Source organism: Girardinichthys multiradiatus, chromosome 24, assembly GCF_021462225.1.
Source record: "Girardinichthys multiradiatus isolate DD_20200921_A chromosome 24, DD_fGirMul_XY1, whole genome shotgun sequence".
Taxonomy (NCBI): Eukaryota; Metazoa; Chordata; class Actinopteri; order Cyprinodontiformes; family Goodeidae; genus Girardinichthys; species Girardinichthys multiradiatus.
The window spans coordinates 24434895-24445057 of NC_061816.1; the positions used below are offsets into that span (position 1 = coordinate 24434895).

Genomic DNA, 10163 nt, shown 5'->3' on the forward strand with positions numbered 1-10163 from the left:
TCAACTTTCCTTTGCTTTAAATCTTTGCCTGACATTTTATTCCCAGCACTCACATTACTTCTTTTTTCTCATGGATTTTCATATTAGCTCTGCCCTCCATCCCAACCAGGTTTGCTTGCACATTAAAGCCACTTAGCCTCCTGACCCTGTAACATGCTGTAGTTTACTGCTGCCCTGGCTTTCGGAAGGCATCTCACTGTGCAGCACGATGGGGGATTCTGTACAGTTGGAGGCCCTGGTGGAAGGAAACATTAAACACGGACTGTTGGCTGTAAGACATCCATCATCCTGCTGCTGGCCAGCAACACAATCAGGTGACTATTTCCAGCTTTATTCAGCCAGCTGTGAGCCTGTGAATCATCCGTATTCTCGACAGTTAATGTGTCTTTTTCACAAGCCTCCATATCTCAGCCCCTGTTAAACTGTGTGCAGATGGCCTCACACTGAGACTCAATCACAAAAACACCTAGCACACATGCCAAACAGGATGTTTGGATTTCACATTCTGGAAGAAGGGATTCAATTCCTAGCCTGCCAAACTCTCCTCCATCCCTTTATGAATCATGAATAAGTCAGTGAAAATGTCCAGACTCGTCACTGACGTGTTGTCATGGAAATGTGGCCACCTCACACTCACACAGCAGTCTGTAGTCATAACACAGTCTGTCATCACCCAGGCATTACTTTTAAATGTATGTGAGTGTGCATCCTCATGTCTCTCCAGCAGCGGTCCATAATGTCCAACCATTCACCAGTGTGAGACAGCCTTTTCCTATTTGAAGTGACTGATGGAAAGAACCTGATTGGTCCTGACTGAGTGGCTGGTGTGAAGAGCTGCAGCAGAGATATAAAGAACTGTGAAAAAGATTTTGTTCTCTCAGATAATTCTTCTTTTTCTTTTTTTGACAAAATAAAAATTTTCAGATTATTAGACAAGTTTTCATATCAGCGAAGATATCCTGAGTAACTAAAACTACTTCAGATGGATATGAGTGGGCTGCAATATTTAACACAATGATTTGAACACAGTCCAGAATCCTACTATATGTACTTAGCTCAATACAAAATATCACCATTTTGGGCTGGGTTACAGTTGCTATGAAGGCAGATGTCTAAAGTACATTGAAACTGGGGTTGCGCCTGACGTTTGCAAGACCTCACTGCTTGCTTACATCAGATAAGTTTATGAGGGATTGTTGCATATTGTTGAAGCAACCCCCAAGGGGTGTTCTACGTGTTCGTTTATTCACCGTAAGCTGAAAGAATTCACAAGACATTAGAATAAATCACACGGAGACAGCTGTATGTTATTCAAATACCTGGCCAGGGGAAGTTCTCTGTCATGTGATCTGACCACACACCGAGATGACTTCAGAGCTTCTCACTGGGGCCATTGCTTTTATTGAAACACACATGAAAATAGGCAGCGCCCTTTTTCACAGTTTTTTTCACACATATAGTTACATACAGACTTTTCCGGCTTACCATATTTGGACAGCTATTGTCCTGCACCTGGACTCTGCTTTTCTGCTAATATGAGAAGGGAGTACTTGGCCAGTTAATCTTTTCACATTCTTTTCCCACCATTACAGTTCTTCAGTATTTCTCTGCTTCACCACACTCAAGGCCAAGTTTGTGCTACAACACTGCTGCAAGCCACTAACACAGATTTATACATTTTATTCCCCACACTGGTTATGAACACAATAATGATGCACACACATTATAAAATAATGCACACACATAGTATATCTCCACAATTTCCCCTTTTTGAAGTCTCCTGCGAGACTTCACCACTACTCGGAGATGCTAAATAAAAGAGTTTAACAGTCATTACAACCTGTGGAGCAGAAGGAAATGTTTGTCATAATGCTTTTTGACCCTGCCTCCAATGCCACGCCATGTGCCCAGGGACTATTGTCTGTCGGGCCTTCGCAGTCCCAAGGATGCTTAAGACCTTCTAAATCTTGACAGGGAGTCGTGACCCCTCTAACTGGAGGGTGTCCATCCGTGCTATATTCCATAGTCTGTCAAAATATGCCAATAAAATATTCTACCATCCTTCTGTTCCCTAGACAGTAATCATTTAGTACCCTACAAAAAGTATTCACACTGTCAAAAGTTTTCACACCCTACAAAAGTATTTGCACCCTAGACAGTAATACATGTCAGACAAGTTTTAGCACACAAAAACGTATTAGCACTCAGAAAGTATTATCACTCAAAAAGTATTAGCACACAAAAACGTATTAGCCCTGTGACTTACTCTTACGTGTTACTCTTCGTCCTCCTCCTCGTTAGCATCAACCGCAAGCAAAGGCATCATATGGGAAGGAGGTGCGTTTTTCCCTTCAATGGTTGTAGTAATAAAGCGAACAATTAAAGATCTTATACATGGTACACAGCAACATCCACAGGTAACCATAATAGCTACTAAAACAGCAATGGATATGAATAATGACATAATCATCCCTTTCCAGTGTCCAAACATTCCTGTCATCCAGTCTTCTAACTGATTGTCTATACCTCATGCATTGTGGCCGAGAGTGTTTTTAACCCTTCTAAAGCTTTTGAGACTGAACCATCCGGTGCAGTGTTGTTGGGAATAAAAGTGCAACACATATCCCCAAACATCGCGCAGATGCCCCCTTTTTCTGCTAACAACATATCTAATCCCATTCGGTGTTGCACAGTCATGAGGGAGGTTGGAGACACTTGTTCGGACAGGCCTTCTACTGCGTCCCTGGTTAGGTTAGCTAGACATAAGACATTGTAATGGATGTAGTTAATGCGGTCTACGTTTTTATTTGGGGTCACCGGAAAAAAGGCTGCAATGATTGGGATATTTTCAAAACCTGCTGAGATTTGGTCCGTGATTTTATATTCATTTGGCACACCCCGAGGCACTCCTATGGCATCAATGTAAGTGGGGGAGCCTTGACTTAAATCAAAGGTTCCTGCGCTCCTTTTCATGACGTGCCTTCTTCTTTTACGTGTTAACGCCCTGGTCTTATCATGTGTGGTCGGAGCAGATGTTATATTAGGTCCTATCAGGATCAGTGGTGCCTGTAGCCGAACCATGGCACACAATCCTACAGTCTCTTGTGGTATATTAGTGAGCAGTCTATGTTCGCCGCAATAATAGTAAAGTCCTGCTCGTGCCCAGGGACCTATCACTGAGCCTGGCACTGTGATGTTACACCAATCGCGAGGAATTTGTCCTACATTTACCTGTGGTTTTGTGGAAGTGAAGTCAAAACAAGTGTATGTGCCATTTCTCCGTAGAGGGGTAAAGGGCCCTGTTTTGGTGTTATTTGGGATGGGGGAAAAAATGCTGGCTAGTGTGGCGCAGTCAGCTGGTGTGGCCTCATTAGTTAGTTGTATCATGCAATTGTAACCCCACGTGTCCTCTTGATACAGAGTAAGTAAGTAAGTAAAATTGTATTTATATAGCAACTCTCAAGACACAGATCACAAAGTGCTTCACAACACTAATACAAAGTGCAATTGGAATAATATATTTATAAATGTAAAATAGAAGATAAGATAAAATCAAAAATAAACTAACCAAACGCAAGCCTAAAAAGATGAGTTTTTAGCTGTTTTTTAAAAGACACCACCGAATCCGCAGTCCTTATACACAAGGGGATAGAGTTCCAGAGTCGGGGAGCTACTGTTGCAAAAACTCTATCACCCTTAGTTTTCAGCCTTGTGTGATGTACTGCCAGTAGGACTTTATCGCATGACCTCAGAGACCTGGGGGGATTGTACGGATATAAGAGTTCACTGATATAAGTTGGGGCTTGACCATGAAGACCTCTATAAGTCAGGACCAGAATCTTAAACTGAGCTCTGAATTTAATGGGTAGCCAGTGCAGCTGGATGAGTAACGGTGTGGAGTGGGAATACTTAGAAGATTTTGTTAGAAGTCTAGCAGCAGCATTCTGAACAACCTGGAGACGTTCCAGTGAGTTTTTGCTAAGACAGGTAAATAAAGCATTACAGTAATCCAAACGTGAGGAAATGAATGCATGAATAGTAATCTCAAGTTCAGAACGTGACACAATGGGACTTAACTTAGCAAGATTACGTAAATGATAAAAACAAGAGTGAACCAGAGATTTGATGTGGGTATCTAAGAAGAAAGCAGAGTCAAAGGTTACACCAAGGTTCCTGATGGAAGATTTAGCAAATTTGCCAAGAGGACCAAGAGCTTCCATTATCCTGGGTATAAATCTATCAGGGGCTCAAACAAGGACTTCAGTTTTACCGTCAGAGGTGCAGGTTCAGTAGTTAAATGTGGTCTTGCAGCCGCGCATGCTACACAGTCCGATTTACTTTGTTCTTTGGCATTCTGAGCTATCCATTGGAGCCAGAGGTTATCTTCAGTACATCCCGTGGCCATCTGGATAATTTCTATGGGTTTTAAGGTCTTGTAGTCTATTTTTATCACCCCTTCTGGTTGGTCTTCTGGTTCTGGAACTGTAGGAACATTGGTGGCCTGTCCCTGGGGAGTTGGTTTATTTAAATTGACTTTGATTAATACCTGGGGGTCGGTCCCTGGTACCTGTACCCCTAGAGTGAAATACATCACCTGATCCCACTTGTGAGAAGTGCGATGCAAACCTTCTTGTAACGATTTTATGGACAAAAATAGTGTATTGACACCCCCAAGTTCGCTATGTGTCGACGCCCGTACCAGGCTGATTTGTTTGGCTTTTTCTCGATTCCGTAAATTTATATGTGTCAGGGTGGGTGTCCACCTGCCCGTGTACCCCACTGCGTGACCCCAGTTTCCGCAAAGCTCTTTTCCGCCATATAAACTCAAGGTCCTGCTTGCAGCGCATTGGGCGGACACGTCGACATTGGCACACAAATACACATTATACCCCAGCCAGGCATTCGGATTCTTCCCACACTTCATGACATCACACAGGTCAAACCGAAAAGTGGTAGTTGCAGTGGGAGAGCAGCTACGACCACACAGTGAAAGAGAAGAAAACTCAGTCACATCCGCCTCTTCTGTGTGATGTCCTGGTCTTCACTCACAGGTGTAGACTGACCTGGAGCTAAGTGGTCTCACCAGGGGATTATTCTGCCACTATTTGGTGGGACCACTGATCTGACGGTGCACCTAAGGTGTTGACTAACCTTTAGGTGTAAATGAACGCTTTCTCACCCAAGGGGATTATTCTGCCCCTTGAATTGGGTGAGAAAGGTCTTCTGGTGTACTGGTGTTGTCCCTCAGGTTCTGCTGGACCTCTGGCAGCGATCTCTGTGGTGCCTCTGCTGCTGCACACTGGCTCCAATGATACCACGTGTCTCCTTTGCCCTTGACTCTCACTGCATGTGAGGTTATCTCTGTGACCTGGAATGGACCCGTCCACCTGGGCTCTGACCACTTCCGTTTGATGACTTTCAGAAGGATCCACTCTGCGTCTGAGGTGGTGGCTCGAGCCTCGGATGGTTGGGCGGCCACCTGTTTTGAGAATGCTGCAACCAAGCTGTGGAGAGATCTATAGTAATCACGGTGAGACATAGATTCTTCACATTCAGTCAAAAAAGGTAACCTTATTTTTGGGCCTGGAAAAGGTCTTCCAGTCTGCAGTTCATGGGGCGTCAACCCATGTCTCTGGCTCACTGAGCTTCTTACTGACATCAAAGCTAAAGGCAATGCATTTTGGTCTGTGCACAGATTTTAGCCAATTTAGTTTTGATTGTCTGGTTCATCCTTTCCACCTTCCCTTGAGATTGGGGGTGGTACACTGTTCCAAAGGAATGTCTCAGTCCCAGGAACCTTTCAACCTCTCTAAGTTCTTCATTTTTGAAATGTGTGCCATTGTCTGACCTGATTTTCGCAGGAAAACCGTGCCTGGGGATGTAGTGATTAATCAGACACTTCACCACTGTTTTGCTGTCTTCCTTTTTTGCTGGGCAGGCTTCTGGCCAACCGGTGAACGCATCCACACACACCAAAAGATATCTGAACCCATTCACTTTCTCAGTCATGTCCGTGTAGTCTATGATGATTTCCTTACCTGCTACCGGGTCCACAGGGAACTTACCTGGTGCAGGCTTCAGAGTGGGTCTCACATTGAATTGTTGGCAGGTACACAAGCTTATCCAATGACCTACCGTCTGTTTCATGTATGGATGCCACAAGTGCTCAAGATTCTTCCTCATCACTGCGGTTCCTGCATGTCCCGGTCCATGTGCTTCTTCCAGCGCTGCTGTGGTCAACCCTGGGGGTAGGATGGGACGTCCGTCTGGACTTCTCCATAGTTCATCCTGGTCTTTTCTTCCCCCTCTTGCCTTCCAGACTGATTTCTCTTCCGGTGAGGCCCCCTTTCGCAGTCTACTCACCTCCTCCAGAGTCGGTTCTGGTGTCCATTCAACTTCAGAGTTCATCAAGATGTGTATGGGCAGATATCCAGCTTTGGTTGTGGCTGCTTGGTCTGCAGCTTGATTTCCTTGAGCCACCCTGGTGTAGCTGTTATCATGTCCTTTGCATTTTATGACCGCTACTTCTTGGGGAAGTAGTAGGGCCTCAGCTAATCTTCTCATTTCTTGCTCATGTTTAATGGGTTTTTGTCCTGCTGTTCTAAATCCTGTTCTCATCCATTGCTTTAGTTCCACGTGTGCTGCTCCCGTGACATAAGCTGAGTCTGTGTAAATGTTCACTTTTTGTCCTTCCCCTAGTTCTAGGGCTGCTATTACTGCTAGCACCTCTGCTCTCTGTGCTGATTGGGTGTCTGTCAGCCCTTCTGCCTTAAGAGTCACAAAGTTCGTCCCTGTGTCTTCCACCACTGCATAGGCTGCTTTCACACCCTCTGTGTCATGTCTAAAACAACAGCAATCTGTGTACTGGTTCCTTGCCTCTGTCAGTGGTTCTCCTTGTAGGTCTGGTCTGATTTTGTCACTTACCTCAACTTTTTCGGCGCATACGTGGGGCTCTCCTTTTGTCATTCTGTCTGCCATGTTGATCCCTTCATGGCTGTAGATGATGCTTGGCACCTCCAGCACCTTACTCAATCTCTGTTGTCTCAATGGTGAGAGTGTGAAAGTTTTGGAATTGACAAATGCCACTACCCCATGTGATGTTAAAATATGTAGTGGATGTCCCATCACTACATGGGCTGTTTTTTGGATGATTTTTGCCAGCCCTGCTGCATGTCTGGTACATTCATGGTGTCTTTGTTCCATGTTGTCAAGCATCACGCTAATGTACATTTGCACTGTTCTTACTCCCCCTTTTTTCTGGAACAGCACTCCGTTCGCAGTATGTGCTATTACAGAAACATCCAAATGAAAGGGCAATGTGTAGTCTGGATGTGCCAAGTGAGCAGCTTGGGAAAGGCTGGTTTTAAGAGCAATAAAGGCTTCCTCTGCTTCTGTTGTGCATTCTAGAGGTACCGTCAAATTGCGCATGCCCTGTTTCCTCACTAAGTCGCGGAGTGGGCCAGTCAGGTCAGTGTATCCTGGAATGTAGGACCTGCTGCATCCGGTGAGTCCCAAGAAGGAAAGCATGTCTTTCACCCGCACCGGTTTTGGATGAGAAAGGACAGCAGATTGATGTGAAGGGGACATTCCTGTCCCAGGCTGGGAGATCACCCTGCCTAAGAAATCCACCTGTTTCCGGCAAATTTGCAGTTTGGCTTTGCTGACCTTGTACCCAGCTTTTGCTAGGTGTGAGAGTACCACAGCCGTGGCCTCCAAGCATTCAGAAACAGTTGGTGTCGCCAAAAGAATGTCATCCACGTATTGGATCAATGTGGTGTTTGGGGGGAGGGGACAGTCTTGGAGGGATTCCTTAAGGACCTGATTAAAAAGTCCTGGTGATAGAGCAAAACCCTGCGGCAAACGAGTGTAGCGGTACCTGTTTGACTTATATGTGAATGCAAAAACATTCTCTGCACTCCTCAGCTAGAGCTAGGCAGAAGAAAGCATTGGCCAAATCGATGCAGGTGAACCATGTATGGTCAGGGTTAAGGTTAGTGAGAGCAACGTATGGATTTGGCACTGGGACTGTGGGAGTGGACAGTGCTGCATTTACTGCTCTCAAGTCGTGGGCCATTCTCCATTTCCCAGTGCCCTTCTTTTCTACTGGTAAGATGGGTGTGTTCCAAGAGGAGCCGTCAGCCGGTTCCAGCACCCCAGCATTCCACAGCCCCTCTATGGTGTCAGAAATTCCAATTTCAGCTGCTGGTTTGTGAGGGTACTGGGATTTCCAAATGAGTCGGTCAGAGTTAAGCTGGAAAGTGATGGGAGAGCACTGAATGAGTCCCACATCCGTGGGGCCCTCAGCGCAAAGTGAAGGTGGCATGCTCTGAACTACAGCTGCAGCCATTGGATGATCTGTTTTTTCTCTCCCATGATGTCTGTGAATTTGCACATGTTCCAAGGTGCCAACGTCTGTGGACATGTTGGTAATGCGGTAGGTGTTACCTGAGGGGGAATAAGAGAGATTGGGTGTGGATAAAGAATGCCAGTCAGTGAGGGCTAGGGAGCGTTTTAACACTCCTCCCAGCTCGCGAGCTTCGGGGGCAGGGTGGAGCGCCAGTGAAACATGGGGTACACCATCAGACCACATTTTGAACAAGTCCTTCTGTTCTGCAGACAACTGTACAGAGGCTACGACACCTTCAGGGGCTACATAAATGTCTGCAGTGGCGATCTCCCAGGAAGTCCCCTCCAGCTCCTCAGCAAAGCTTTCCTGATAACACTCACAGTTATTCCTGTCATAGAAGAGGGTGACATGTGGCGGGTCAGGGGGAGAGACGTAGGGCGCCAGGGTCGAGATCCAGAATTTCCACCGAAGGAAAGACGAGAGAATGCCTCCGCCCGCTGTGGTTTCTGGATGCAGGAGGACCCAATATATGTCAGCCATAGGGTCAGCCAGGGGTTGTATGAGATACTGTCCATGAGAGAGGCGGGAATTGTTGCCACAGGCTAGTTGAGTTCCATTGAGCAGATGCACAGACAGTCTGTCAGATCCACATAAAATGGTTGCTCCCATTTTAATCAACATGTCTCTGCCCAATAAGTTGACAGGGGTGTCCGCTGACACCAAATAGCTGTGGTTCAAAGTCTGTCCCCCTATCTCGGTTTTTAGGGGTTTGGTGTAAGGTAGGACCTGTGTAGCCCCAGAAAAGCCCAAGACAGTGGTAGTCCTTGTGGAGAGGGTGGTAGGAGAGGCTCATTTAATAGTTGAGCATGTGGCCCCAGTGTCCACCAAAAAAGGAAGATTTTGTCCATACACCGTCATGGACAGTAAGGGGTCCTCAGTCCCTCTGTCCGGGGGGTTCTGTGGGGGCCCTCAGTAGTGGTCTGGCCCAAAGCTGGGTTCATCCCAGGCTGGCAGCTGAAGTGAAGGTTGGTACTGTTGACCTTCACGCGGTGGAACACCCCGTCCTTGATACGGGCATCGCCCTGGGCCTCCTCTGGGCCCATACCCACGACCATATGCCTCAGGGTTGTATGGACATTGTCGGCTCCAATGACCCTGCTCCTCACAGTAGTAGCAAATGTCAGCACCCCCCCATCGCCTTGGTGGTCCTCCACGGAATCCATGGCCCCTTGGCCCGCCCCTGCCCCTGAACCGGCCTGGTTGGGCAGGATAAGGACCCGAGTTTGCAGACCTCGGTGCAATCGTGTCCGGATGATCAGGAAAGGGAGGAGGCTGGGGACCCTGAGAAACCGCACCCTCATACATTATTTTTGGGGTTTTATTGTCTTTCTTCTTGTCTCCTGCTTTTTGTTTGGCTTCAGCTAACTGCATTTTTAACAATTGGGTCTGCAGAGTTTTAAGTTCCTCCTCATCTTTCTTATGTTCCTCTCTTATTTTGGACAGGTGGTGTATCAGATGGCGATCCCAAGTTCCAGTATCCACTCCCGCCATGTCCGGATTGTCCTCCATGCTGGCTTTTATCTGTGGTGGTAGTCCTTTAAGGACAGCATCTCTGAACCAGTCTCGTTGTGCCCCCTCATTAGCCGGATTAGTTCCTGTCTGAGTTTGCCACATGGATTTACACTGATCCAGGTATTCCCTGGGGTTAATTTTAGGGTCCCATTCAAACTTAGGAATGGTGCGCCCCCTGGTTACAGGGTATGCTTGTCTCAATGCATCACCTAGCCAGTGGACATGCTGGGTGAAGAGGTCAAAA

The 10163-nt window shown here is 46.5% G+C and overlaps 1 pseudogene; it reads right to left on the minus strand.

Moving 5' to 3' along the window:
* Positions 1-1242: 1242 nt before the first annotated feature.
* Positions 1243-9570, minus strand: LOC124861205 (annotated as a pseudogene).
* Positions 9571-10163: the final 593 nt, after the last annotated feature.